The sequence below is a fragment of the Castor canadensis genome, chromosome 15, assembly GCF_047511655.1.
Source record: "Castor canadensis chromosome 15, mCasCan1.hap1v2, whole genome shotgun sequence".
Classification (NCBI taxonomy): domain Eukaryota; kingdom Metazoa; phylum Chordata; class Mammalia; order Rodentia; family Castoridae; genus Castor; species Castor canadensis.
Window position 1 is genome coordinate 11493607 of NC_133400.1, and position 26478 is coordinate 11520084.

The window sequence follows — 26478 nt, forward strand, 5'->3', positions numbered from 1 at the left end:
TGGATTAAGAAAATGTGATATTTATACACAATGGAATTTTACTCTGCCATGAAGAATGAAATCTTGTCATTCACAAGTAAATGGATGGAACTGGAGAACATCATCTTAAGCGAAGTTAAACAGGCTCAGAGAGCCAAAAATCACATATTCTCCCTCATATGAGGATTACAGACCTAAAACAAATGCAGTAGTATTATTGGACATGGGTCACAGACTAAGGGAGGACTGCGCACGGGAGGAATAGGGAAAGGGAGGGAAACCTAAAACCTGAATGTGGTTGATGTGCTCACTGTAGAGGAGCAAATAAAGTAATCTTAAACTGGCAGAGGCCACTATGGGAAGGGGACCGGGAAGTAGTAAAGAGGTCTGGTAGAGATGAACCAATGTGGTTTGCAACACACTTGTGCATGGAAGCAATGCTAGGAATCTCTCTGTGCAGCTATCTTTATCTCAAACTAGCAAAAACGCTTTGTCTTTCTTATTGTCTCTTATGTTTTCTCTTCAACAAAATCGGAGAACAAGAGGGCAGAACAAGTTCCACCAGGAAGCAGGAGGAGGGAGAGTGGCACAAACAATGTATATGCACGTAAGTAAATGTAAAAAACAATAAAATAAAAGAAAAAAAAATGATCACGGGGGAATAAAGAAAGCTATGTAGTTCTTATACACTGAGAATAAGACTTCACCTAATATATTTAGATCACTTCAGCTACTACCATTTGATCCAGCAATACCACTCTTGGGGATATACCCAAAAGACTGTTACTCCAGAGGCACCTGCACACCCATGTTTATTGCGGCACTATTCACAATAGCCAAGTTATGGAAACAGCCAAGATGCCCCAGCACTGACGAATGGATTAAGAAAATGTGGTATCTATACACAATGGAATTTTATGCAGCCATGAAGAAGAACGAAATGTTATCATTTGCTGGTAAATGGATGGAATTGGAGAACATCATTCTGAGTGAGGTTAGCCTGGCCCAAAAGACCAAAAATCGTATGTTCTCCCTCATATGTGGACATTAGATCAAGGGCAAACACAACAAGGGGATTGGACTATGAGCACATGACAAAAGCGAGAGCACACAAGGGAGGGGTGAGGATAGGTAAGACACCTAAAAAACTAGCTAGCATTTGTTGCCCTTAATGCAGAGAAACTAAAGCAGATACCTTAAAGCAACTGAGGCCAATAGGAAAAGGGGACCAGGAACTAGAGAAAAGGTTAGATCAAAAAGAATTAACCTAGAAGGTAACACCCACGCACAGGAAATCAATGTGAGTCAATGCCCTGTATAGCTATCCTTATCTCAACCAGCAAAACCCCTTGTTCCTTCCTATTATTGCTTATACTCTCTCTACAACAAAATTAGAGATAAGGGCAAAATAGTTTCTGCTGGGTATTGAGGGGGGGGAGCAGGAGGGGGTGGAGTGGGTGGTAAGGGAGGGGGTGGGGGCAGGGGGGAGGGATGAACCAAGCCTTGTATGCACATATGAATAATAAAAGAAAAATGAAAAAAAAAAAAAAAGATCACTTCAGCTAATTTCTCCTTCACCTAAATTGCTTTACTCTTCCAGTTTGCTGCATTTATAGAGAACAAAATACTGAATGTTTTTGAAACCGCTCTTACGTGACAACCATAGACATATCAAACCAAACTCTTAAGCTTCGTTAAATCCATAGGTTCCACTTTTCATTCTATATTTTGTGAAAAATGTAATTCCTAACTTGGATGGGTAAAGGATTTTCTTATTGGCCTGAATTGAACTGCAGAGTAAAGGGTTTAGCACGGCATTTCCACATGCACTTTGATCCCTCTCACCGCTCAGCAGTCCCCTATCAGAGCTTTGGGTGTTTTGTTGTGTATGTTTTCCTCTACCTTCCATGAATGAGGGAAAATGTGATACTTTCATTGTGGGACTGGTTGATTTCCCTTTTTTTTTTGTCCTACTTCCTTAACATATCCATAGTCACAATGACAAGAACTTGAGGAAAAAATAATCTAAAAAGCTATGACCTACTTTTCTCTAGTTTCATGAATCTGTGGAAAGCGGGAAATAGTGTAGTCAAAGACTTGTAAATATTACACCATCCCTATAATAAAACTGGCCTTAAATTACAGTGCATGTTGCTTTTGAGGGATTTTCAGAATGTCTTATTATTCTGTCTTATTATTAGTTGGTATAGCCTTCTTTAAAAAGCAATTTGATCTCTGCTAAAGGCCACATAGAGTCAGTTTTGTTTATTTTCGGTTCTTTTTTTTTTTTTTTGTCTCCTGAAAATTTATGACCTATATTAAATCAAATGATACCTCCTCAATTATACTTATTGTAGTATTATTTGCATTAAAAAAACTTGAAAAACAATGGTAAGAGTGGTTTTATCATGCATGCTTCTTTAATTTGATGAACACGAAAAAGACTAAAAATGGTGGTCAAAGTATTGTAATACCTAAAACAATGCTTATATCTACATGAAGTACTTCATGTTTGACATAGAACCAAATGGTATTTTTTCATGTTCACAATTATGAAACTAATTGTATAGAAAAAAGCATATGAAAATTGAAGACAGTTACATGGTTGAAAGTATGGATAACTTGTTTCCCTCTCTCTTCTCTCCTCCCCTTTCCCTTTTTTCCTGTTCTTCCTCTTGTTTTTATTATCTCTGACATTATCAGATATTATTTGTAAAATAATAAAAAGTAGGGCAAAATGAATGTGTCATATCACCTCTCCTTAAAATATTATTTTTAAGTTCCTATTTAAAATAAATAAAATAGACATTGTTATATCCATAATTAGGAGTAAAATTACAAAAAAGAAAAGCCTTTGAAATTTTTGCTGAGATGAAATGTTTAAAAACATAGCCTACTTTGTTCCCACTTTCAGAAGAATGTGTTTATTCTCTGGTTCAAATTCAGATAGATAAACATTTGTATTTTTAAATATTCTCTCACAATACTCCACTTTGCGTCAGATTTGGGGGATTGTAAGGTGGTGTATCCTGATGTCTCTTCTTTGGCTGCTTACTTCCAAAAAGAAAGAGGAGGAGAGAGAGAGCAGCTGAAGTTATCAACTCTGATAAGGGCAAAATAGTTTCTGCCAGGTAGCGAGGGGGTGGGGGGGAAAGGGAGGGGGTGTTGGAGGGGGGAAAGGGGGGGGAGAAATGACCCAAATATTGTATGCACATATGAATATAAATAAATAAATAAAAAGAAAAAAAAAGTTACCAACTCTGCTCCGAGGTGGATGCCCTCACCGTTCTCAGGGAGAGGGATGAAGAATTTGCTGAGAGCGCTGTCTCCACGTGGCTCCGTTCAAGAGGCCTGGTACTTGCAAATCAAGGCACACGTTATACAGATGATCACAGACATGTCCTAGGTAACCCTCCACCCACGGTGTGCAAAAAGTTGCTGAAGCTGGAGTTTCTGCATGCGGTGCGCCCCTTGTTTCCAGCGACACCGACCACGTGCCGCTGACGTCGGTGGCTTGGCTCCCAGGGAAGGAGAGAAGACTTCAGGGGAAAACACAGGCTGACCTCCAGGCGTGCGGCAGCACCGTGCACACCACGCTCTGTCGCAAGTGCCGCTTCTTCTTCAGTAACTGAACATCAAGTGGGTTTTACCAGAGGGGAATGGAAACTCTTCTCAGGTGGTTTTCATTAGCACTAACAATCGTAATACCCATAAGTGTATGTGGCCAGGAACATTACCCGTGGCTAATTTGCATGTCGTTCCTATTGTCCCTGAGAGGAGAGAACCGAGGACTTTAAACGGTTTATGGCCCATGAGGTCACACACGAAACCCAGGGCAAAGATCACTCAGAGCTGATGAAACTTGGCATTGAAGACTTCAGGGTCACGATGAACCACTGGACAGTTTAACACCCTTCCACTCCACGCCCACTGAGTTTCCCCGTGGAGCTGGTCTCCCGCCCAGACTCGCACAGCTTCCTCCCAGGGCTGTCTGGCTCCGTTATCTTGGTCCTAGGAGGCTATTAGCAGACTCATGCTTGAGAGGTTCAAAGGGATCTCCCTCCTACAAGTCAGTAGCACAAAAGCTGAAACTCTTTCTGTCTTGAGATTCCGAATGTCACTGTCCTTTAATGTAACTGCGTTTTCACTAAATCCTTTCTCAGCCTCATTGGATGCTTCTATTGAAGAGAACTTTTTTCTTTTTCCTTTTAATTATGAAAAAAGTAGTTACTCAAACCTTAACCTTGAGAAATTTTAGTAGTTAGCACTGCCATCCTACATATCATGTTTTATAGTAAAAAATTAATCCAGGTTCTGTAGGGGAAATTTCAGCTTCAAAGGAAAACTAAGCAGACATAATTAATTCTAGACACAAACAGAATTAAGATTCTATGGCAGGGCTGGGCATGGTGGCACACAACTATAATCCCAGATTCTCAAAAAGCAGGAGTAGGAGGGTAGTGGTTCAAGGCCAGCTGGCAAAAGAGTGAGACTCTACCTGAAAAGCAAACGAAAAAGCAAAAGTACTGAAGAGTGGCTCAAGTGGTAGAGCCCTCGCCTGGCAGGCTCTGAGTTCAATCTTCAGTACTAAAAAAAAAAAAAAAAAAAAAAAAAGATTCTTTGGGAGTTATTCTACATCTCTGTAAATTATAAACAACTGATAACAATGAAGAATAATTCTTGTCTACAGAAATGCAAATTTTGCTAAGAGTAAATTGGCTTCCCTGCCCCAGTGTAGAGAAACCAGGATTCTCTTATGAACCTGTTAAACATCTACTGGATTCACTCACTCACTAAAAAGTTAAGTAAAAACCTATTTTCTGGGGTGTGGCTCAAGCACTAGAACACCTGCCTAGTAAGCACAGAGCCCTGAGTTCAAACCCCAGTACCACAAAAAAAAACTTTTTATTGATTTTATATTTGTGTGGAAGTTATGATTTTTACCTTTTTTTAATTATCATTTAACTGCTGCAAATGAGAAAAAAATAAACTTAGCCAGGGTATTGATCAGAGAAGTTAACAAAAACGAGTAGGTACAAAGGACATATCCAGCAAGAGGGGATCAAATTATATTCTCTTACATTCTTCTAAGTATAAGCAGGCCATAATTTCAGAGGAATGAAGATGAAAACCTATTCAATAATTTTCTCCAAAAGTAGTATCAGTCTTACACTTGTATTGAAGAGTCTTGAAATGATGAAAGGGTGAAAGTTACTAGCCAAAACCATTGTCAAAGTAGAATTTCACTAACACAATTAAACAAATAAGGAAAACATAATTCAAGGCTGTTGGAACAGGGAAGAGAGACCAGATCGAAACTCCAACTAAACAATGAGTGGGAGCATTTTTGTAAAGCTGAAGGGGGGGATATCCTGAGAAAAAAGTAAATTTTCTCTCAACTTCAGGCAGTAGTGTTCTTATAAGTTGGAGCAAGAATTTCACTGAAATTAGGTTCCTATGCCCTACAGAGAATGGGACACAGGGGTGCTGTCTTCCTTGATGATGACATTTCAAAGGGATGGCTCCAAGATCCTTGAGAAAGAAAACCTTTGATCATGGCAAAGGGATAAAGACAGGATGTACAACTACAACTTTTCTTATGTAAATACTCTAAAATGGAGGCCAAGGGCCAAGCTCAGGAAGGAATCCTGTACAATTTATTGAAGCTGTGGGGAACATTAAGACCAGCTCTTGGTCAGTGTCCATATCATCATTTTTGTCTTACTTTTATTTCACTAAAACGTGAAGTTAGCAAAGGCTTTCTCAGATGTCTCCTCATTTTAATCCCCATAAGCACAAATACCCTCTTTGCAAATGAGTTAACTAGCAATTAGAAAGGTAAGTCATTGACCTGAGTTATCAAGTTCGTAAAAGCAAAAACCAAGACAAACCCAGTTTCCTGACTTTAGGTTAAGGGCATTCAAAATGCTATTATATGTCAAGCATGGTGGTGTACACCTGCAATCTCAGCTACTCTGGAGGTCTAGGATTAAGGCCAGCCCAAGGAAAGTTATCAGAAAACCCTATCTGAAAACAAACTAAAAATTGAAGGACTGGCACTGGTTCTGTCTGTGACCAAAAGACTTCCTAATTCTTTGTATCTAACAGGGAAGAATCCATGGCAGGACACATGGGTGTAAATGGACTTTATTAAAAGTTAGGGAAGGGAAATACAAAGGGAGCACTGTGGGACCAGGTGGAAGCCTGAAACAGAAAGCAAGCCTTTGTCTTTTCAAGTGCTTTTAAGACTTATGCTAGCCTATGGGAAGGGAAGAACCTGGTGATTCCTAACCAATAATCGATCATGGGTGGTCTCTGGGCCGGTAGGGGTGGTTTTAGTTGTCCCTGAGCCAGGGTGTGGATAACCTATACACATTTGCAATTGAAAAGAAGGGTCAGAGAAAGGAATGTTCAATCTGAAATACAATATTGAGTCATAGATTTTCTAAGAGTCCTGAACTTTCCCTAATTCTAGCCTGCCTCTCTACCATAACAAATACCTTGAAATGTGGAAATGACTTTGGAATCTGGCGATGGACAGAGGCTGGAAGAATTTGAGGCACATGACAGGTCTGAATATGGACACGAAGGTATGGCTGGTGAGAGCAGAAAAAGAAATGATGGCACAAGAAAGCCTTGATCCTCTTTGTGAAGTGTAAAGTTGCCATAAGCAGAACAGTGGTAGAAGTCTGAAGGGTAATGTCCTATTATAGGCTCAGAAGAAAATTCAAAGCATGTCCATAGAAACTGGGAGGAAAGTGATCTTTGTTACACAGTAAGAGTGTCACTGAATTGTGACCTACATTGGGTAGAAAGCAGAACTTGGATACTGGATTGGTGAACTTGGATATTTAGCTGAGGATATATTCTAAGCAAAGTGTCAAAGACTCAGCCTTGTTTCATCTTGCCATTTATCCTAAATGGCTACAAGAAAGAGACAGAAGTAAGAATCATTAAGCAAAGAAGAATTAGGATTTGATGATTTGGAAAAATCTCATCTTATCCAGATTGCGAAAGATGCCATAATTAGGAGATAAACTCGGAAGAGAAGGCCACAGGTACGACTGGAAACGCATTTGTCAGTGCTGCATGGACTAGGTGTGAGGCAAGGGGGGCACGGCTGAGAGATTTTGGACGCAATCTCATGAGGAGTGATGATGCCTTGGTCTGGGAAGTGTGTGTGGTGGTCCAGCATTACATATGGTGACAAGTGGGTGGGTTCTGGATGGATGTTGAAGACAGGGGACAGGCTACTCAAAAAGATGGACATCGATCTACCATTTGATCCAGCAATACCACTCTTGGGGATATACCCAAAAGACTGTTACTCCAGAGGCACCTGCACATCCATGTTTATTGCGGCACTATGCACAATAGCCAAGTTATGGAAACAGCCAAGATGTCCCAGCACTGACGAATGGATTAAGAAAATGTGGTATCTATACACAATGGAATTTTATGCAGCCATGAAGAAGAACGAAATGTTATCATTCGCTGGTAAATGGATGGAATTTACTCATTCTGAGTGAGGTTAGCCTGGCTCAAAAGACCAAAAATCGTATGTTCTCCCTCATATGTGGACATTAGATCAAGGGCAAACACAACAAGGGGATTGGACTATGAGCACATGATAAAAGCGAGAGCACACAAGGGAGGGGTGAGGATAGGTAAGACACCTAAAAAACTAGCTAGCATTTGTTGCCCTTAACGCAGAGAAACTAAAGCAGATAAAAAAAAAAAAAAAAAAGAACTAACAATATTTATGATTGATTTTATATCATCTGTGAGAAAGAAGAGTTGAGAATTACCCCAGTGTGTTGGGTCTGGACAACTGCAGGAATATAGTTGACATTTCCTGAGACAGGTCTGTAGGAAAAATCCAGGAGATTTGTTATTAACATGAAAGATTGATTTTTCTACTTAAAAAAAATTGGACATTTTGAAACGGTAGTTAAATTAGGCATCCAGAGAATAGCATCCAGGGCCATACAGCAGTTATGAGGTAAGATGATAAACAGAGATAGCTAAAGCCCTTGAGACTGAAGAAGGTCAAAGAAGGGGATGTAGATACAAAAGAGATTCAAAAATTAAGTCATGGGAACCTCCAAAACTTAAAAGTCTTGAAGATAAGGGACCAGCAAAAGAGACCAAGAAGGAATAATGTAGGAGAAAGACCAGCAGAGTATAGGCCAAGTGAAGAAGGTGTTTCAAAGAAGGAGTGATCAGTGGTGTCAAATATGGGGAGGGGGATAAAGGAGAATGATGGAGGGGGTGAATTCAACTATGATATATTGTAAGAACTTTTGTAAATATCACAATGTACCCCCAGTACAACAAAAATATGATAATAAAAAAAATACTCAAGGTTACTTGCAAAAAAAAAAAAAAGCCAGTGTCAATAAGAAGGTGAATTAGAGAAGGACTGAGATGTCCACACCACACACACACACACACACACACACACACACACTGGATTTACCATCCTGGAAATCGTTGACTAAAGAAGTTTTGTTAAAATATTAGGGATAAAAGTTTGACATGATGACTTGAGTGGGAGAAGAGGAGAGAGAATTTGAAGATAGTGCATAAAAGAAATGAAATTAATTTGTCTGAGGTGTTGATTCATTTTGCTTTTTAAAAAAATCCACAGATTTAGCCAGAATAAGCTCTTTACTAATCTAAAGAGAAAAGTTTTACAGAAAGGCACCAAACTGCTAGAGATACGGAAGAAAAGAAACCAACACGGATCATTCAATTAGAGCATTCGTAATTAAAGAAAGGGGCTAATGAGTGCATGGTGATTTCCAAGATCTAAAAGGAAGGCAAATGGGATTGTTTTCAACTGTTTTTATGTTGTGAGGTAAAATGGAGAGAGAAGTGAGAGACTGGGGTTCTCAGAGGGCTGAAAGTGAGGTGAACAAAAGCACAGATACCATTTATCTTTTGCCTCCTATATGAATACACTATATGGTATGTCATAGTATCCTTATTTTATAGGGGATGAAGTTAACACTCATAGGCTAATTAAGTCCACCAAGGTTTCTCACTCAGTAAGTGGCAGGCATGGAATGAGAACTTCTACTTTCAAATCCTCTCTTCCTCCACCTTGCCAGTCTACAATTCTGTCAACCAGCAGCTTGATGAGGTAAGGAGGAGCAGGGCTTCATAAATTCATTGACCCTAATAAATGACTCCATATTTTATCTGAATAATGTTGGCAAGTGAATAAAAGCCCTATCCAAAATATCATTTAATGATGTTTTGGAGGTAGGAGGCACAAAACTAAAAGACAAAATGTACTTACTCTTCACAGATATAAAATCAAAAGAGTTTCACCTCTCTTCTTTCTCATGAGCCACTAACTTGTGGTGGTTACATATGTCCCAAAAGTTTAGCAGGGACCTTCATCAGCCAGTGAGCATTCAGTTTAATCAAAAGTAGGAGGAAGTGATCAGGGATTATATAAATACTATGTATGCCATGATCTATTGCTCTGCTTCCCTTCCCGCCTCTCAGCACTGCAGGTGATGCCCACCCCACGTTATTCTTACAGTGACTCAGCAGTCATGGTCACAAAACACATGGACTGTGGCAATAGACCAAGATGGTGCAGGTCTTGCTTTTTACTTGTTGGCATAGTTAAAAGCAGCATAACCACCCAAGTATCAAAAGCGTAATGTGTTTTCTGGCTGAACAACCTTACACATACATCCCTCTGTGTTTGCTACACACCATACAGCCCTCATAGGGATCAAGTCCACGACCTACTTCCTTAAAAGATTAAAATCATAGGATGCCAACATTGGAAAAGATTTTTTTCAGGTCACCTCATCCAGTCCCATTCCAAAAGGATGAATCTGTTCTGAAACTGACTTAGTAGTCTTGTATACTCCAAAACACCAAAGCATTAATCAAAGTCAAGACAAAGCTCAGGTTATTCTCTGACCACTAAAAGCTAGGATCCACCTCCTGCTTTGAGCTAGACTATCCCATCCATGATTACAATGCAAGAGCACTAGAAGAGTCACCATGCACCATTCAAAGTACAGCCCCTCCCCCAACACACATCACAGACAATTTATTATTAAATCCATACTCTGTTGTTAGTAAATCCATCTACTGTCTAAGCCAATTTTTCCCATCAGTAACATTTTTGTTTGATTATTGGAAGCATTACTAATGATTATTACTTTTGCCACATTTTTTAATATCATAGGTCATGTTATGGCTACAAGAATTCAAAAAGGTAAGTCTTCTTTTAATGGTCATTTTGGAAAGCTTCTTTTCCATGCTTTCCACAGAAAATTATCTGTTTGAAGAAGGTTTATTTCAGGCCAGGTGCTGGTGGCTCACACCTGTAATCCTAGCTACTCAGGAGACAGAGATCAGGAGGATAGCAGTACGAAGACACCAGGGCAAATAGTTCATAAGACCCTATCTCAGAAAAACCATCACAAAAAAGGGTGGAATGGCTCAAAGTGTAAGCCCTGAGTCCAAACTCCAGTACCTCAAAAAAAAAAAGTTTATTTTATAAATCATAATAAAAGTAAATAATGCGGGGAGGAGTTGGGTTTTGTTTGCTTTTTTTGTTTTGTTTTGTTTTGTTTTGTTTTTCTTGGAGAGATTAGTTGGTTAGTTGGTTTAACTTGGATTTGTTTTTTGTTTTGTTTTGTGTTTTGGTGGTACTGAGGTTCGAACTCAGGACCTGGTACTTGCCTGGTTTTTTGTTTTTGTTTTTTTTTTTTTTTGGTTTTTTGGGTTTTTTGGTGATACTAGAGTTTGAACTCAGGGTTTTGAGCTTGCTAGCAGGTGCTCTACCACTTAAACCACTCTTACAGTCATTTGCTTGGTTTTTTAAGACAGGCTCTTACCAGGTAGCCCAGGCTGGCCTTGAACTCACAGTCCTTGCTTCAACCTCCCTGGTGCTGAGATTACAGGTGTGCTCAACCATGCCCAGCTTTATGGTTTTCCAAGCCTATAAAAATAAACCAAGTATTCAAAGACACCCTTAAGATTATAGATTGGAGAAAAGAGGATCCAAGATGGTGAAAAGGGAGGAAGCAGACAGCATGAACTCCATAAATCAAAAATCTTGCTTAGACGCTGGAGCACACTTGGCAGAAAAACAACCACCAAGAAGAAGCAAAACTCCGACACCACAAACCTCCAGCCCACACAAAGCTTCTCCATGTGACACTACATGTAGAAACCAGGAGGGATCCCATGCCACCAGATGCCAGCTCCAAACCTGCTTGGAAGATGCAGACCAACAGGTGAGCAAATAAGTGACACACATTACCCCCACAGCGACCCCTGGGACAAATCAGCATAGCCCTCTGGACAGACTGACCCCTGCCCTGCAAAAAAAAAACTGAATAATAAACAAGGAACTGAAAAGGACATGCAGCAGAGGGGTGGGGTGCTCTAAGCACACTGGAGAAGGTGGGGAAAGCAAGGAGCTGCTCTCCACAGGAAACTTTCAGTAAACAAAGCCTGCAGAAGTAGATGGCTGACAATAAGCAGCAGATGAGCTGCAGCCTGAAATAGGGCAGATAGCGGTTCACAAAGCTGTCTCCTGACCCACCACCTGGCGAGACTATAAAAGAGTACTGCTTAAATACCAACACCAGGACTGAATGCTGAAAGAACAACACCAGAACTACTAAGATTGAAACTTCATTGCATCTGAACCTGGGATTTTTCTTTCTTTCTTTCTTTTTCTTTTTTTCTTTTTTCTCTAAGTGCTTGTCTTGCTCACTATTGGTTAGTACACCATCTCTCCCTGTTGATTTTTTTAGTTCTCTATTTCTTTTTTTCTTTTCTTTTTTTTTCTTTTTCTTCTTACTCTTTCTTTCTTGGTTTCATTACTTTTACTATTGTGAGTTAGCTAATACTAAATTACACACAGAACAGGCACAGAGACAGCACCAAATGGAATAATGGGAAGATGAAAAAAAGATGGAAACCATTCTCCCCAAAAAAATAAATTAGTACAGGATTCAGAGGGAAATAAAGAAAATGGATACCCAGTTCCAGACCCCAACAAAACAAAGACAGACTATCCCAAGGAACCCAACAAAGCCCACAAGAACACCCTGAAAGAAGAAATCCTGCAAGAAATCATTGAGAATTTCATGGAGATGTTACTAGACATGGTTAACCAAAACATACAAGAGGCACTCAAGAAATTCCAAGACAATGAAAATAAAGAACATGAGAAGACACAAAAACAAATAAGTGAACGCATAGGAGCCCTAAATAAATACCAAAGTGAAACAGAGAACACCATAAATAAAAAGATAAATGAATTAAGGATGAAAATTGACAATATTAAAGAGGAAGTGACCCATGATATGGAAAACCTCAGGAAAAAAATGAAACAGAAATACAAAGCACAGTGGAAGGCCACTTCAGCAGACTAGAACAAGCAGAAGACAGAATCTCAGAACTCGAAGATGAAATGGAAATTAAAGTAAAACCTGAAGAGCTATTACTCAAACAACTCAAAACCTACAAAAGAAATATGCAAGAACTCACCAACTCCATCAAAAGACCAAACCTGAGAATCATAGGTATTGAAGAAGAAGAGGTGCAAGCAAAAGGAATTTGTAATATATTCAACAAAATAATTACAGAAAATTTCCCGAATCTAGAGAAAACTATTCTCATTCAGGTACAGGAAACCTCCAGGACACCAAACAAACTTGACCAAAATAGAACTACTCCAAGACATATTATCATGAAAACAACAAGCACAGAGAATAGAGAAAGAATATTGAAGCCTGTAAGAGAGAAAAAACAAATAATATACAAAGGTAAACCCATCAAAATCACAGCAGATTTCTCAATGGAAACATTAAAAGCAAGAAGATCATGGAGTGAGGTGTTCCTAGCACTGAATTAAAATAACTTCAACCCTAGGATACTCTACCCAGCAAAACTATCATTCAAAATAGATGGAGCAATAGAAGTCTTTCATGATAAGCAGAAACTAAAACTATATATGACCACCAAGCCACCACTACAAAATATTCTTCAAAGAATCCTGCATACAGAAAATGAAAGCAAATAAAACCAAGAAAGGACTGGCAGTACCAAACCATAGGAAAAGAAAAGGCAAGAAAGTAGAGAGTAATATTGATTTAGATGCACACAATCAAACCCTTAAACAACAAAGACAACTAAATGACAGGAATCACCACATACCTATCAATACTAACACTGAATGTTAATGAACTTAATTCCCCCATCAAACACCCTTTGGCAAAAGGAAGATCCAACAATCTGTAGCTTCCAGGAGACCCATCTCATTGACAGAAACAAGCACAGGCTTAGGGTGAAAGGCTGGAAGAAGATTTACCAAGCCAATGGCCCCCAAAGACAGGCAGGAGTAGCAATACTTATCTCTGACAAAGTAGACTTCAAACCTACATTGATCAAAAAAGATAAAGAAGGACATTCCATACTAATAAAAGGGGAAATAGACCAAAAGGAAATAACAATTATCAATCTATATGCACCCAACGTCAATGCACCCAATTTCATCAAACATACTCTGAAAGACCTAAAAACATATAAACTACAACACAGTGGTAGTGGGAGACTTTAATATCCCCCATGACCAAAAGATAGGTCATCCAGACAAAAAAATCAATAAAGTCCTAGATCTAAATCATGCCATAGTTCAAATGGACCAAGCCGATGTCTACAGAATATTTCATCCAACTTCTGCACAATATACATTTTTCTCAGCAGCCCATGGAACCTTTTCCAAAATTGATCATATCATGGGCACAAGGCAAGCCTCAGCAAATATAAGAAAATAGAAATAATATCATGCATTCTATCTGTTCACAATGCATTAAAACTAGAACTCAACAACAAAAACAATAGTAAAAAACATGCAAATAGTTGGAAGCTGAACAACACATTGCTCAATGATCAATGGGTCATTATTGAAATAAAAGAGGAAATTAAAATGTTCCTGGAAGTTAATAAAAATGAAAACACAACCTATCAGAACCTATGAGACACAATAAAGGCAGTACTAAGAGGAAAGTTTATAGCCATGAGTGCATATGTTATAAGGTCAGAAAGATCTCAAATCAATGACCTAATGCTACATCTCAAACTCCTAGAAAAACAAGAACAAGCAAATCCCAAAACAAAAGGAGAGAAATAATAAAAATAAGGGCTGAAATCAAAGAAATGGAAACATATATATGAGCACATGATAAAAGCGAGAGCACACAAGGGAGGGGTGAGGATAGGTAAGACACCTAAAAAACTAGCTAGCATTTGTTGCCCTTAATGCAGAGAAACTAAAGCAGATACCTTAAAGCAACTGAGGCCAATAGGAAAAGGGGACCAGGAACTAGAGAAAAGGTTAGATCAAAAAGAATTAACCTAGAAGGTAACACCCACGCACAGGAAATCAATGTGAGTCAATGCCCTGTATAGCTATCTTTATCTCAACCAGCAAAACCCCTTGTTCCTTCCTATTATTACTTATACTCTCTCTACAACAAAATTAGAAATAAGGGCAAAATAGTTTCTGCTGGGTATTGAGGGGGGGGAGCGGGAGGGGGTGGAGTGGGTGGTAAGGGAGGGGGTGGGGGCAGGGGGGAGAAATGAACCAAGCCTTGTATGCACATATGAATAATAAAAGAAAAATGAAAAAAAAATGATGATATGCCAAAAAAAAAAACAAAGAATCAATGAAACAAAAAGTTGGTTCTTTGAAAAAATAAATAAGATTGACAGACCCCTGACAAACCTGACTAAAATGAGGAGAGAAAAAACCCAAATCAGTAAAATCACAAATGCAAAATGGGAGATAACAATAAACACCACAGAAATCCAGGAAATCATCAGAGACTACTTTGAGAACCTATATTCTAATAAATTTGAAAATCTTGAAGAAATGAACAGATTTCTAGATACTTATGATCATCCAAAATTGAACCAAGAGGGCATTAATCACCCAAATAGATCTATAACATAAAATGAAATTGAAGCAGCAATAGAGTCTCCCTAAAAAGAAAAGTCCAGGACCTGATGGATTCTCTGCTGAATTCTATCAGACCTTTAAAGAAGAACTGATACCAACTCTCCTTAAACTTTTCCATGAAATAGAAAGGGAAGGAAAACTGCCAAACACCTTTTATGAAGCCAGTATTACACTTATCCCAAAACCAGGCAAAAACACCTCCAAAAAGAACTATAGGTCAATCTCCTTAATGAACATTGATGCAAAATTCCTCAATAAAATAATGGCAAACTGAATTCAACAACACATCAGAAAGATCATTCACATGACTAAGTCGGCTTCATCCCAGGGATGCAGAGGTGGTTTAACATATGCAAATCTATAAATGTAATACAGCATATTAATAGAAGCAAAGACAAAAACTACTTGATCATCTCAATAGATGCAGAAAAAGCCTTCAACAAGATCCAACACCACTTCATGATAAAAGCTCTAAGAAAACTAGGCATGGAAGGAAAGTATCTCAACATTATAAAAGCTATATATGACAAACCTACAGCCAACATCATACTTAAAGGTGAAAAACTGAAACCATTTCCCCTAAATTAGGAATGAGACAAGGATGTCAACTATCTCCACTTTTATTCAACGTAGTACTGGAATTCCTAGCCAGAGCAATTAGGCAAGAAGTAGAAATAAAAGGAATACAAATAGGCAGAGAAACTGTCAAAATATCCCTATTTGCAGATGATATGATCCTATACCTTAAAGACCCAAAAAACTCTACCCCAAAACTCCTAGACACCATCAATAGCTACAGCAGGTGGCAGGATACAAAATCAACTTACAAAAATCATTAGCTTTTCTATACACCAATAACGAGCAAACTGAGAAAGAATATATGGAAACAATTCCATTTACAATAGCCTCAAAAAAAAAAATCAAATACCTAGGAGTAAACTTAACAACTCTACAAGGAGAACTACAAACCCCTGAAGAAAGAGATTGAAGAAGACCATAGAAGGTGGGGAGATCTCCCATGCTCATGGATTGGTAGAATCAACATAGTAAAAATGGCTATACTACCAAAAGCAATCTACATGTTTAATGCAATTCCAATCCAAATCCCAATGACATTCATCACAGAGATTGAAAAAATCTACCCTAAAATTTATTTGGAAACACAAGAGACTGTGAATAGCCAAAGCAATACTCAGCAAAAAGAGCAATGCTGGAGGTATCACAATACTTGACTTCAAACTATATTACAAAGCAATAGCAATAAAAACAGCATGGTACTGGCACAAAAACAGATATGAAGACCAGTGGAACAGAATAGAGGACCCAGATATGAATTCACACAGCTATGCCCACCTTATTTTTGACAAAGGCACCAAAGGCATACAATGAAGAAAAGACAATCTCTTCAACAAATACTGCTGTGAAAAGTGGTTATCTGTCTGCAAAAAAATGAAACTAGATCCATGTTTATCATCCTGTACTAGTATCAACTCAAAATGGATCAAGGACCTTAATATCAGACCCGAAACTCTGAAGCTAGTACAGGAAAGAGCAGGAAACACTCTGAAAGCAATAGGTATAGGCAAGGACTTCAATAGAACCCCAGTAGCTCAGTAACTAAGAGAAAGTGTAGACAAATGGGACTTCATAAAACTGAAAAGCTTCTGTACAACAAAAGAAATGGTCTCTAAACTGAAGACACCACCCACAGAGCAGGTGAAAATATTTGCCAGCTATACATCAAAGGACTGATAACCAGAATATACAGGGAACTCAAAAAACTAAATTCTCACAAAATCAATGAACCAATAAAGAAATGGGCAACTGAACTAAACAGAAATTTCTCAAAAGAAGAAATTCAAATGGCCAAAAGCACCATCTCTAGCCATAAAGGAAATGCAAATCAAAACCACACTAAGATTCCACCTCACCCCTGTTAGAATAGCCATCATCGAAAACACCAACAACAACAGGTGTTGGTGAGGATGTGGGGAAAAAGGAACCTTTGTACACTGCTGGTAGGAATGCAAGCTAGTACAACCAAGCCAGAAAAAAGTTTGTAGGCTTCTTAAAAATCTAAACATAGACCTACCATATGATCCAGTAATCCCACTCTTGGGGATATACCCAAAGGAATGAGACACAGGTTACTCCAGAGGCACCTGCACACCCATGTTTATTGCTGCACTATTCACAATAGCCAAGTTATGGAAACACCCAAGATGTCCCCCTACTGACAAATGGATTAAGAAAATGTGGTATCTATACACAATGGAATTTTACTCAGCCATGAAGAAGAATGAAATCTTAGCATTCGCAAGTAAATGGATGGAACTGGAGAACACCATCCTGAGCGAGGTTAGCCAGGCTCAGAAGACCAAAAATCATATGTTCTCCCTAATATGCGGACTGTTTATCTAGGGCAAATACAGCAATGTGGTTGGACTTGGATCACATGACAAGGGGAGAGCACATACAGGAGGTATGGGGATAGATAGGAAACCCAAAACATGGAAGCACTTGATGTTCCTACTGCAGAGGAACTAATACAGAAACCTTAAAGTGACAGAGGTCAACACGAAAAGGGGATCAGGAACCAATGTAAAGATCAGTTAGAGATGAATCAATTTGGGTTGTAACACATTTGTACATGGAAGCAATGCTAGGAATCTCTCTGTACATCTATCCTTATCTCAACTAGCAAAAACGCTTTGTCTTTCTTATTATTGCTTATGGCTTCTCTGTAACAAAATTAGAGATAAAGGCAGAACAGGTTCTGTTTGGAAGCTAGGGGTTTGGGGGAGAGGGAGGGTGCGGGGGCAGGGGGAAGAAATGGCCCAAACAACATATGTACATATGAACAAATGAATAAAAAAGAAAGATTATATATTTATTGTGAGAGAACAGCATAAACTTTTAAAATAGAATATCTTTACCAAACCTTGGGAAACTTTTTACAGAAAATATCAAATTAACTCATTTCTTATGAATTTCTGTAAATGCAAGATGGTTCTTGATACATATTTTACCTGTTCTAAGAGTTGGAAAAATCAAATCACAAATAGTGCCTACTACTTTTGAGATTCTGTGGCCATTGTCCAAAAGAAGGAGGAAAGACGTGAGAAGGCCATTCTTCTCCTTTGTGATGAGAACATGGTCCCTCCCGGAATTCTTCATATTTCACCTTGTCAAAGCCTGCCTCCACTCAGGAAAAACAGGTAGTATCAACATGCATGATAAAGTGACCTTAGCGAACAATTAGCAGACATCACCCGCCTGTGTTAAAGCAAAGAGTTTATCAGAATTAGGAACAGATTCACCCATTTAGTTTCTTGGGGACTGCACGGTTGTCTATCCTCTGCATGAATTTCCTTCTTGGATTACTATCCTCTGACCAGATAAAATATGCTCATATTCTTATAAGCATCAGGAAGAATTGCATCTTTCAAATACAAAAATGGGAAATCCTAGAAGGAAAAAGCTAAAAATAATATGAAACGAAGTTTGGCAATTCAACTTGACATAGCAGTACTATATGGGGGAAGCATATAATTTAGCAAGATTTAATAAGTAGTTAAGTTATTTGTTGAGATTAAGCTGTGAGTTTTCAAATCAAAGTGAATATACTGTGGCAACTGGGATATGAGAAAAAATAAATTAACGCTACTGAGAACACCGTGTCTGGTTTGATAAAATCCTTGTTTGTGAGAGGGAGCAATAGTCTAGTACATAAATTTTTAAATTATGTTTTAATAGGTTTATCTACAATGATTGTAATACAAATTTTCTTTTAAATTTTCCAAATTGTGCTATTTTCCTCCAATAACTTCTGCTTCGATGATTCCATATTGATCTTCACTGTGTATTATTTTTCCTTAAATTAAACACTCTATTTGTAAGTTGTGGATGGGGGACCCTCACATGAAGACTAATACAGATTCTAATGAAACCACATAATCTCTCATCAACATGCCATTTTGTTTTCAAAATAACTCCTATGGTTTTGGGTTTTGCCAGGAACATCAGGAATTGGCTATCTAGTACATTTGTATTTATTCTCCTTGCTTTGCCTTCAAACTTAATCTTTATCTCTGCCTTGAGTCATTTCACAGCTAATTAATTTCACTACCGTCCAAGTAAGAAGAAAGACAAAATAATGTAAGCTATTCTAGTTAGTGTCAAAGGAGAAGAGATTTCAAAAGGACCTAACTGTTGCTCTGAAGGTCAAAGCCAGCTGATCCTCAGCACAGTCCTTGCTGTGAAAAACCTTTGACCTGCAGCTCAGAGGTGGAGTCAGTTATGCCTAGCATGGCTGTTCACATGGTAAAAATGCACCAGCACCAGGCCCCGAGGTTGCTAATAGTCCTGGTCCCCAAATCCAAGAACTTCAGGTACAGCAAGGCTTACTACTTTCTCCATTCCTCCCCAACTGATTTCCTCTTAAAATATGCGGCTCTATCTTTTTGTCCTGAAAATACTGTCTTCCCTGGAGGGTCTCTCGTCCTTGATCTTGCTCTCATGTGGATAGATTTCTATCCACCCAGCTCCTTCTCTACCTTTGCCTTCCTCCTTCCTCCAGGGGCCGGTGTCTGTACCTGTATTTTCAGATATGGCTTCAGAGAAGACCTCCCTTTTGAAACTCTCTTCAAAATACTCATTTACTAGAAGTATTTCCAACACCTACAGAGGCCAGCAAAGCAGCTCTGTGGAGTTCCATATGGAATACCATAGCTGGCTAGAAGATGGCTCTCGCCAGCCTTTTCCTCATAGACAACGGTGTAGACACTTAACCACTTTATCTGAAGTCAATTCAAAGCCTTTGCTTGTGGTATTTGCTAACCCATTCCCTTTCCTGCTTCTCTCTACACTCCACACCAGCCAATATTCAAAGTCTTATACTCGCTTACATTTTTAGGTCAATTTAATTTTAGCTCCTTGTCACTGTTTCTTTTTCCATATAATCAACACTTGTCAGCAAGTAATAGCCAAGGAATTGTGTGAGGTTTCTCTATGGTTACTTTCTTCTTAGCAAGATTGATAGAATATACAATAAAATTAGGTACACGATGCCGAGCCGGCCACTTTGCATTCTAGGAATGCTTCAACAAATGTGAACAAGGCCTGGAAGGAGAACCAACTAATCATTGAAAGGATTAGCCAAGCACTGATGTTTTAACTGGCCCTGCATTAGAGGAATGTGGGGTACTAACAAGGAAAAAATGTATAAGGTCACTCTGTTTCAATTATTGCTGCAGCACCCCCTTCCTATGAAAGCAGATTGCAAAGTGGTTTCTATAAACATTAGTTGAATAGCTAAATGAGTAGATAAGTACAGGATCTTGTACCTCAAGTCAACATATCAAAAGTAACTGATAAACACCCATTCTGGGAGAATAGTGCCAAAACCAGCGAGGTGCTGTCTCTGTAAGAACTATAAAAGTTTAAAGAAAACAGAATCAAATGCTATGAGGACACTGAAGAAGACTAAATAGAGAATTTAGAACCTATTTGACTTTGATGCAAGATTTATCATCGGGTAAAGAAAAACACATTCCTGGCACATGGAACAGAAGACACTAACACTTGTAGGTACTGGAGAATGTGGACCAAAGAGGAGAATGGTGTGGAGAATATGTGGGAATCACACAGTGAGATCGGTGGTTTGGGGCCAGGACCATTAAAACTCAGGCTGACCTGGGGCTCAAGCAGTACTGCACCTGCCTAGCAAGTGCAAGGCCTTGAGTTCAAAGCCCAGTACTGCCAAAAGAAAAAAGCTCAAACCATAGAGGACTTGGGAAAGTACCAAAGATTTTGAGTCTTGTCAAGAAGCATTTTTTTGTATGTCAAAACATTAGCTTCCTCTCCATTTCACTAAGTCCATTTTTCCAAAGGATGACTATTTTTCCTCAAGCTGTAGTTGGACCTAAGACCCCAGTTTAGATAAGAGGGAAAAATGATAACTCTTATCCTCAAGAGTCCATGGTACACTAGGAAGAGAAAGGCAGAACCAAGTGCAAGACAAACTAACGTGGTTATGATGGCGTCAAATGCTGGTTCTTCTCAATTATCACCAAAGCACATGTCAGTTAAACAAAGCTGACTCAACTGCTCATCCTGATAAGGGAAAAAGATAGATCAACAGTCTTAGTGATCCATCACTAAGGAAGGGCAAGTCAAAAGACCTATTCAGATTTTTAATTCTGATTTAAGGTAGGTCTTCTAGTGTGGAGGACTGATTAAAATTGAGTAGAGATGGCCAGGTGCAGTGGCACACACCTGTAATCCCAGTACTCAAGAGGATGAGGCAGAAGAATAGCATGTTTGAGGCCAGCCCAGGAAGCATAGTGAGACCATGACTTAGAAACAAAATTGAGCCAGGCGCTATAGCTCATGTCTATAATCCTAGGTACTTGTGAGGCTGAGATCAGGAGGATCACAGTGCAGGGCAAATAGTTCACAAGACCATATCTCCAAAATAACCAGTGCAAAATGGACTGGAGTCATGGCTCAAGTGGTAGAGCACCTGCTTTGCAAGCATGAAGCCCTGAGTTCAAATCCCAGTCCCACCAAAAAAAAAACCAAAAAGAATTGAGTAGAGATTAAGACATGTTTAAGATTGGTGGACACAGTAGTACAAGAATACTGAAGTGAAAGTTCAAAGAGACTTGTACAAACTGTCCACTGGTGCTTTCTAGTGGGTTTATGGGACTCTCTGTCAGTCCTTGAAGTGAAAAATACAGCCATTTACCAGTTGTATCTTCCTGGGACACAGTCTCATGTAACACTCAAGCTATGTTGAAGACAGTGAAGTAATAAAGTCTTGTTGATGTAGACAGTCAAGTATATTGATGGTTTTGATTCTCCATGGGTATGCCTGAAAAGAGCAGAGAATGTAAAACCAAAGAGAAAGGAGCTTAGATCTGCTGGGTGGAATCAGAGAAGACTTCAAGGAAGAGGTGGCCTCTAGGCCAACACCTTAAAAATCAGCAGGAGTTTGACCAGTGTACAAAAGAAGTGAGAATGGATTCAAATAAAGGACATGATATTGTGAGAGACATAAAAGAACGTCTCTAGTGATGGACTATGTGCAGTTTCTATAAGCAGAAGAGTTTTGCTCTGGTTCTAAAATAAAATTTGACACACTTCTAGTTTATCACTTTTAATAAGGGTACATTGTCAGGAATGAATTTTTCACATAAATTAAGGATGCTTTTTAGGAGAGGGATAGAGAAAGGTTGGATTATGGGATTATGGGTTCCAAAATACGGGAGAGAGGAGTAAGTTCCAGCGTTCTACAGCCCAGTAGGGTGACTCTGGTTTACAACACCTCACTACCTATTTTATGAAGAACTAGACAAGAGGAGTCTGTAGGCTCCAAACACAAAGAAATACTAAATTTTTAAGCAGACTGAAATGCTAATGACCCTGATTTGATCATTATGCCTCACATTCATGTAGCAAATTATTACACTACAGTCCTGTAGATAGGTACAATTATTATGTGTCAATTATACCCAAAAATGCTTAAGCTATTTCCAAAAGCTCTTTGTGTTTTAAGATCAGTTTGAAAACAAGTATGATTTGAGAATGTAAACTTAAAATCATGTGCTTTTTAAAATATACATTTTTTAAGACCAAAATGTTAGAACACACAGAAACTCACTCCCACCTAGGGAGAATCAAAGAGAAAGGAAGCAGGGAACTTCCAGCAGTGCTCTGAGTGTCTCTGAAGAAGTGTAATGACGCTCAAAATCTCCCAGAAAAAGAGAGGAAATATTCTGCACTACTGAAAGCCAGAGCTGAGACCATTTAGCTCTCCCTTCAGCATATCAGGGAATTTTTGATAAACTAACTTGGACCTAAATCCCAACGGATTAGGATTGCAGTGCAGTATAATAGAAGAAGTGGCCTTGAAGGAGACTTAATCAGAAAAAAAATTTCAAAATCAAAAGCCCGATTTGGTGCAAGAGCATCAGGAACCCAATCAGCATCTGATGCTCTTAACAGCCTTCGCCCAAAACCTGCATCTTCATCCCTCTGGTGCCCTTGTCAGATAAGGGTCAAGGGACCTCCAGCTGTCTCTTCTAAGAGTTGGTCAGATGCAGGCCTGGCAGCCAGTGATGAACACAGCTCAGAGTCGACAAGCTGTAAGCCTGCTAACCCCACACCTGAGAGCCCAGGCAGATTCAAAACAACCAGCTAATTAAACCTGGAGCACTAAGCTATCATCATTCGAGATTCATGGGTATCCAACGAGCAGAAGAACTAGCAACACGGCTTTTGGAAACAGCTGTCACCTGCTATAATGTTCTTTAATTATCTTAAAATCTGTAAGAACTGACAAATGGGTGACAAAATGCAATTTTCTGTGTCAGGAAGCGAGAGACAAGCCTGCGTTAGTTTGATGAGAGGAAATACTGTAAAATCGTCTCTTACCTCCCCTTATTGGAGAAGGGGGGGATTATTGTCACTCAATTCTGGTCTGTAAACACACTCATTACAAGACTCCTAGAAAGACATGTTTCTTCTCTATAAAGATTAAATAAGAGGGGTTAGAATGGCCACTGGGCTTGTCCCCAAAACCCAGCCCTCAGCCCTGTCACACTACCTATTTCTCACAGAGATGCATTCTGAGGGGGCCACTAGTGAAGACCCTTACACATTTGCTGGCATTGTGTCATATCTCTTGCCATAGCTTCCTCCAGGTGCCTGTCCCCGTGGTGGCCTAACCCCTCCAGGCTGCAGCGAGGTTTACAATCTCAAGAAGGAGTCCCATTGGTCCCTAACTGCTGCTGGTCATTACAGCCTAGTGATTGTGCATGACAGCATCCTTCGTTCCTTTAGGGCAAGTTTATTCCTATCCTTTGCACAGTCTTGCCAGCCTTTATGGGTCAAAAATGTTCACCAGAACTCAAAATAAAGAAGAAAAAAGAAAGGTCACTGGGGAGCAAATAGTTTTTACCAACTTAGCTAGAAAACCACAGCCTCTGTATGGAGTAATAGAGAACTCATAAGCCGAGAACACTGGACCTCTCATGGTCCCAGGACATAAAACAGAGAAAAATATGGGCCAGCTCACCCTGGCTGAGAGCGTAGGGTGGTCCTAAGGGTCCCAAGAAAACATATATAACCGTGCTACCACAGATTGCTATATATAATGAAAATGTATGTGTGCAGTTTTGTCTTTCGTGGGGTTTTTTGAGAGACAAATAGCATAATCAATCAGCATGCCACAAGGATGCTGACAATCTGAAAGGATCGCTCGTAATTCTCGGGACATACAGTCCTTACAGCTTGTGTTTGCAAGGTGCGTGAGAATATGAATGCATGTGATGGTGAATAGAGTTTTGAACCATCATAACAGAATTTTTACGTTAAGATTAAAATTAAAGCGACCACAAGTGCTCAGTGAGTATTTCCACCCATTAATTACAGGATAACCTCTTCGATTTAAAATCCTTTCATGCAATTAGCTTTCATGCATTATTTTTCATGTATATGAATAGTTAAATTAGACTGTTTGGATGTGCTCTCTAAGGACAGGGTTGACTATGAAGTTATCAGTGATGACAATATGATTTAGTAATTACTGAGCTAGTCTTTCTAATATACAGATTTCATCTTGTCAATTCAGTGATGGCTAACCTCTGTGGAGATTCAGATCTCTCCTCACGGTGTTCTCATTCTCATTTGTTTCTTTTCTATGGAAATGTTCTTTCCTATTCTCCCACCGCCATCTTCCACACAAGTCATGACTTTCTAACATTTTTTGGACTTCCCCATTTTGGTGAAACCATTTTCTCCTACTTTTTAATCTCCTGGGCAAATATTTGGCCCCAGGTCACATAGCGAAAGCCCTTGCACACTTTCTAGCCTTATCTCTCTCCACTTACTCCAATGGATCTTGCTTTTGTTTCCTCTAGCCTATGAACTCATATGAGATACAGCACTTAATCCTGTGCCCTTGTATATCACTGTTTAATTATTTCAAGTTTTGTTTCTCATCCTCATATAGAAGATTATAAATGTCTTGGGGCATTAGTACCCTCATCTGTGAAATGAGAGAATTGTGTTAAAGGACTCCAGGCTTCTTCTTGCTCTAAGATTCTGTTCATCTCTCTGGTCACCTTGTCTGTGAGTCCCAAAGCACTCAGCACAAAGATGGTGCCATCTTGGCTCAATAACCACATAAAGAGTTAGGATAAAAGACAAACCATCTTTACCACAATTCTATCAAGATCAGATCTAAAGTGACTCTTCTTTGTATCCGCATACAGAATATCATTCTGTAAAGATTTTCTCTTTACAGGTTTACAGCTAAGAAAATTCATGGGGTTTTTTTTTTTTTTCTTTCTTTTTTAATGAAAATGTGAAGCAAGAGAGGTCCGGGCAGCCTGGTAGAACCTCCCTTGTTCCTCCAAGAGGCAATAGTCCTTATTTTCAAAGGCTTCCTCAAGTGCCCCAGGGTTTCTGCTCCTTCGCTTACAGAAACTGATTCAAGGCAGAATTCCGTGTTCTTCCTCTTTTCTCGTGCTCAAAGTTGGTTGACCATGAGACTAGTAAGACTTAACCATCAAGGTCTGTTTGAGAGAGCTTTTGCAATACATCCACATGGTCCAATGCTGTACAATTTGAAAATAAGATATTGTATTAATAATTAGGGAAACTGCTATAACTTTCCACTCTGACTTTCCCTCCTTTTACTTCCCATTGTTCCCATTGCTAAAGTGGTAGTAGAGTGACCATGGTCACTTTTAAAGTCTAGATCAAAGATTGGAAGGTAGTGACAGATGAACCTGTTATTAATTTTTGTTTAATGGGATGTTTTTAGGTGATTTGGTGTAGTTTACATAAAGTTAAGTTATTGTCTAGTAAATGGCAAAGCTAGGTGTCAGGATTGCCTTATCCTAATGCTGTCATATCATCTATGGCCTATCACCTACTTTGTGATCCATCAGTGGTTCTATGATTCCTTACTTTAAGTTATGATGCTCTATGGGCAGCTCCTTGGCAGCCATTGGGCACTGCTTTCCACCTCCCAACATGGTCCCAACACATTTTTCTAGGCTTAGGACCCACCTTGCACCCACAGCTCTATCCAAATTGGATTTCTTGCTCTTGCTAGGTTATGATTTTTTTTCAAGTTCTTTCCTGGTCTTGCTCAACCACTTTTCTGTACATTTGTATCAATTTCTTGCTGAATGGAGATAAAATTATCAATATCATCAATGAAGGTAGCATATACTCAGGAGATGCCTCCTACACAGGGGCATCAGTGAAGAACTGGTTAAAGATCTTTGGCAAAACACTTTAAGAGCTATCTACTAAAAATTCTAGAAATAAAGACTGATCCAGAAGTATGAACAGTCCAAGCACCCAGGTTTTGCTCTCTAAAAGAAAGAAAAGGTCAAATTTTTATTCCAAAATCAAAACACCTTGGGAAAATGACTAATTGTAGGTGTGGGGCAGGAAATATACAAAACTAAATG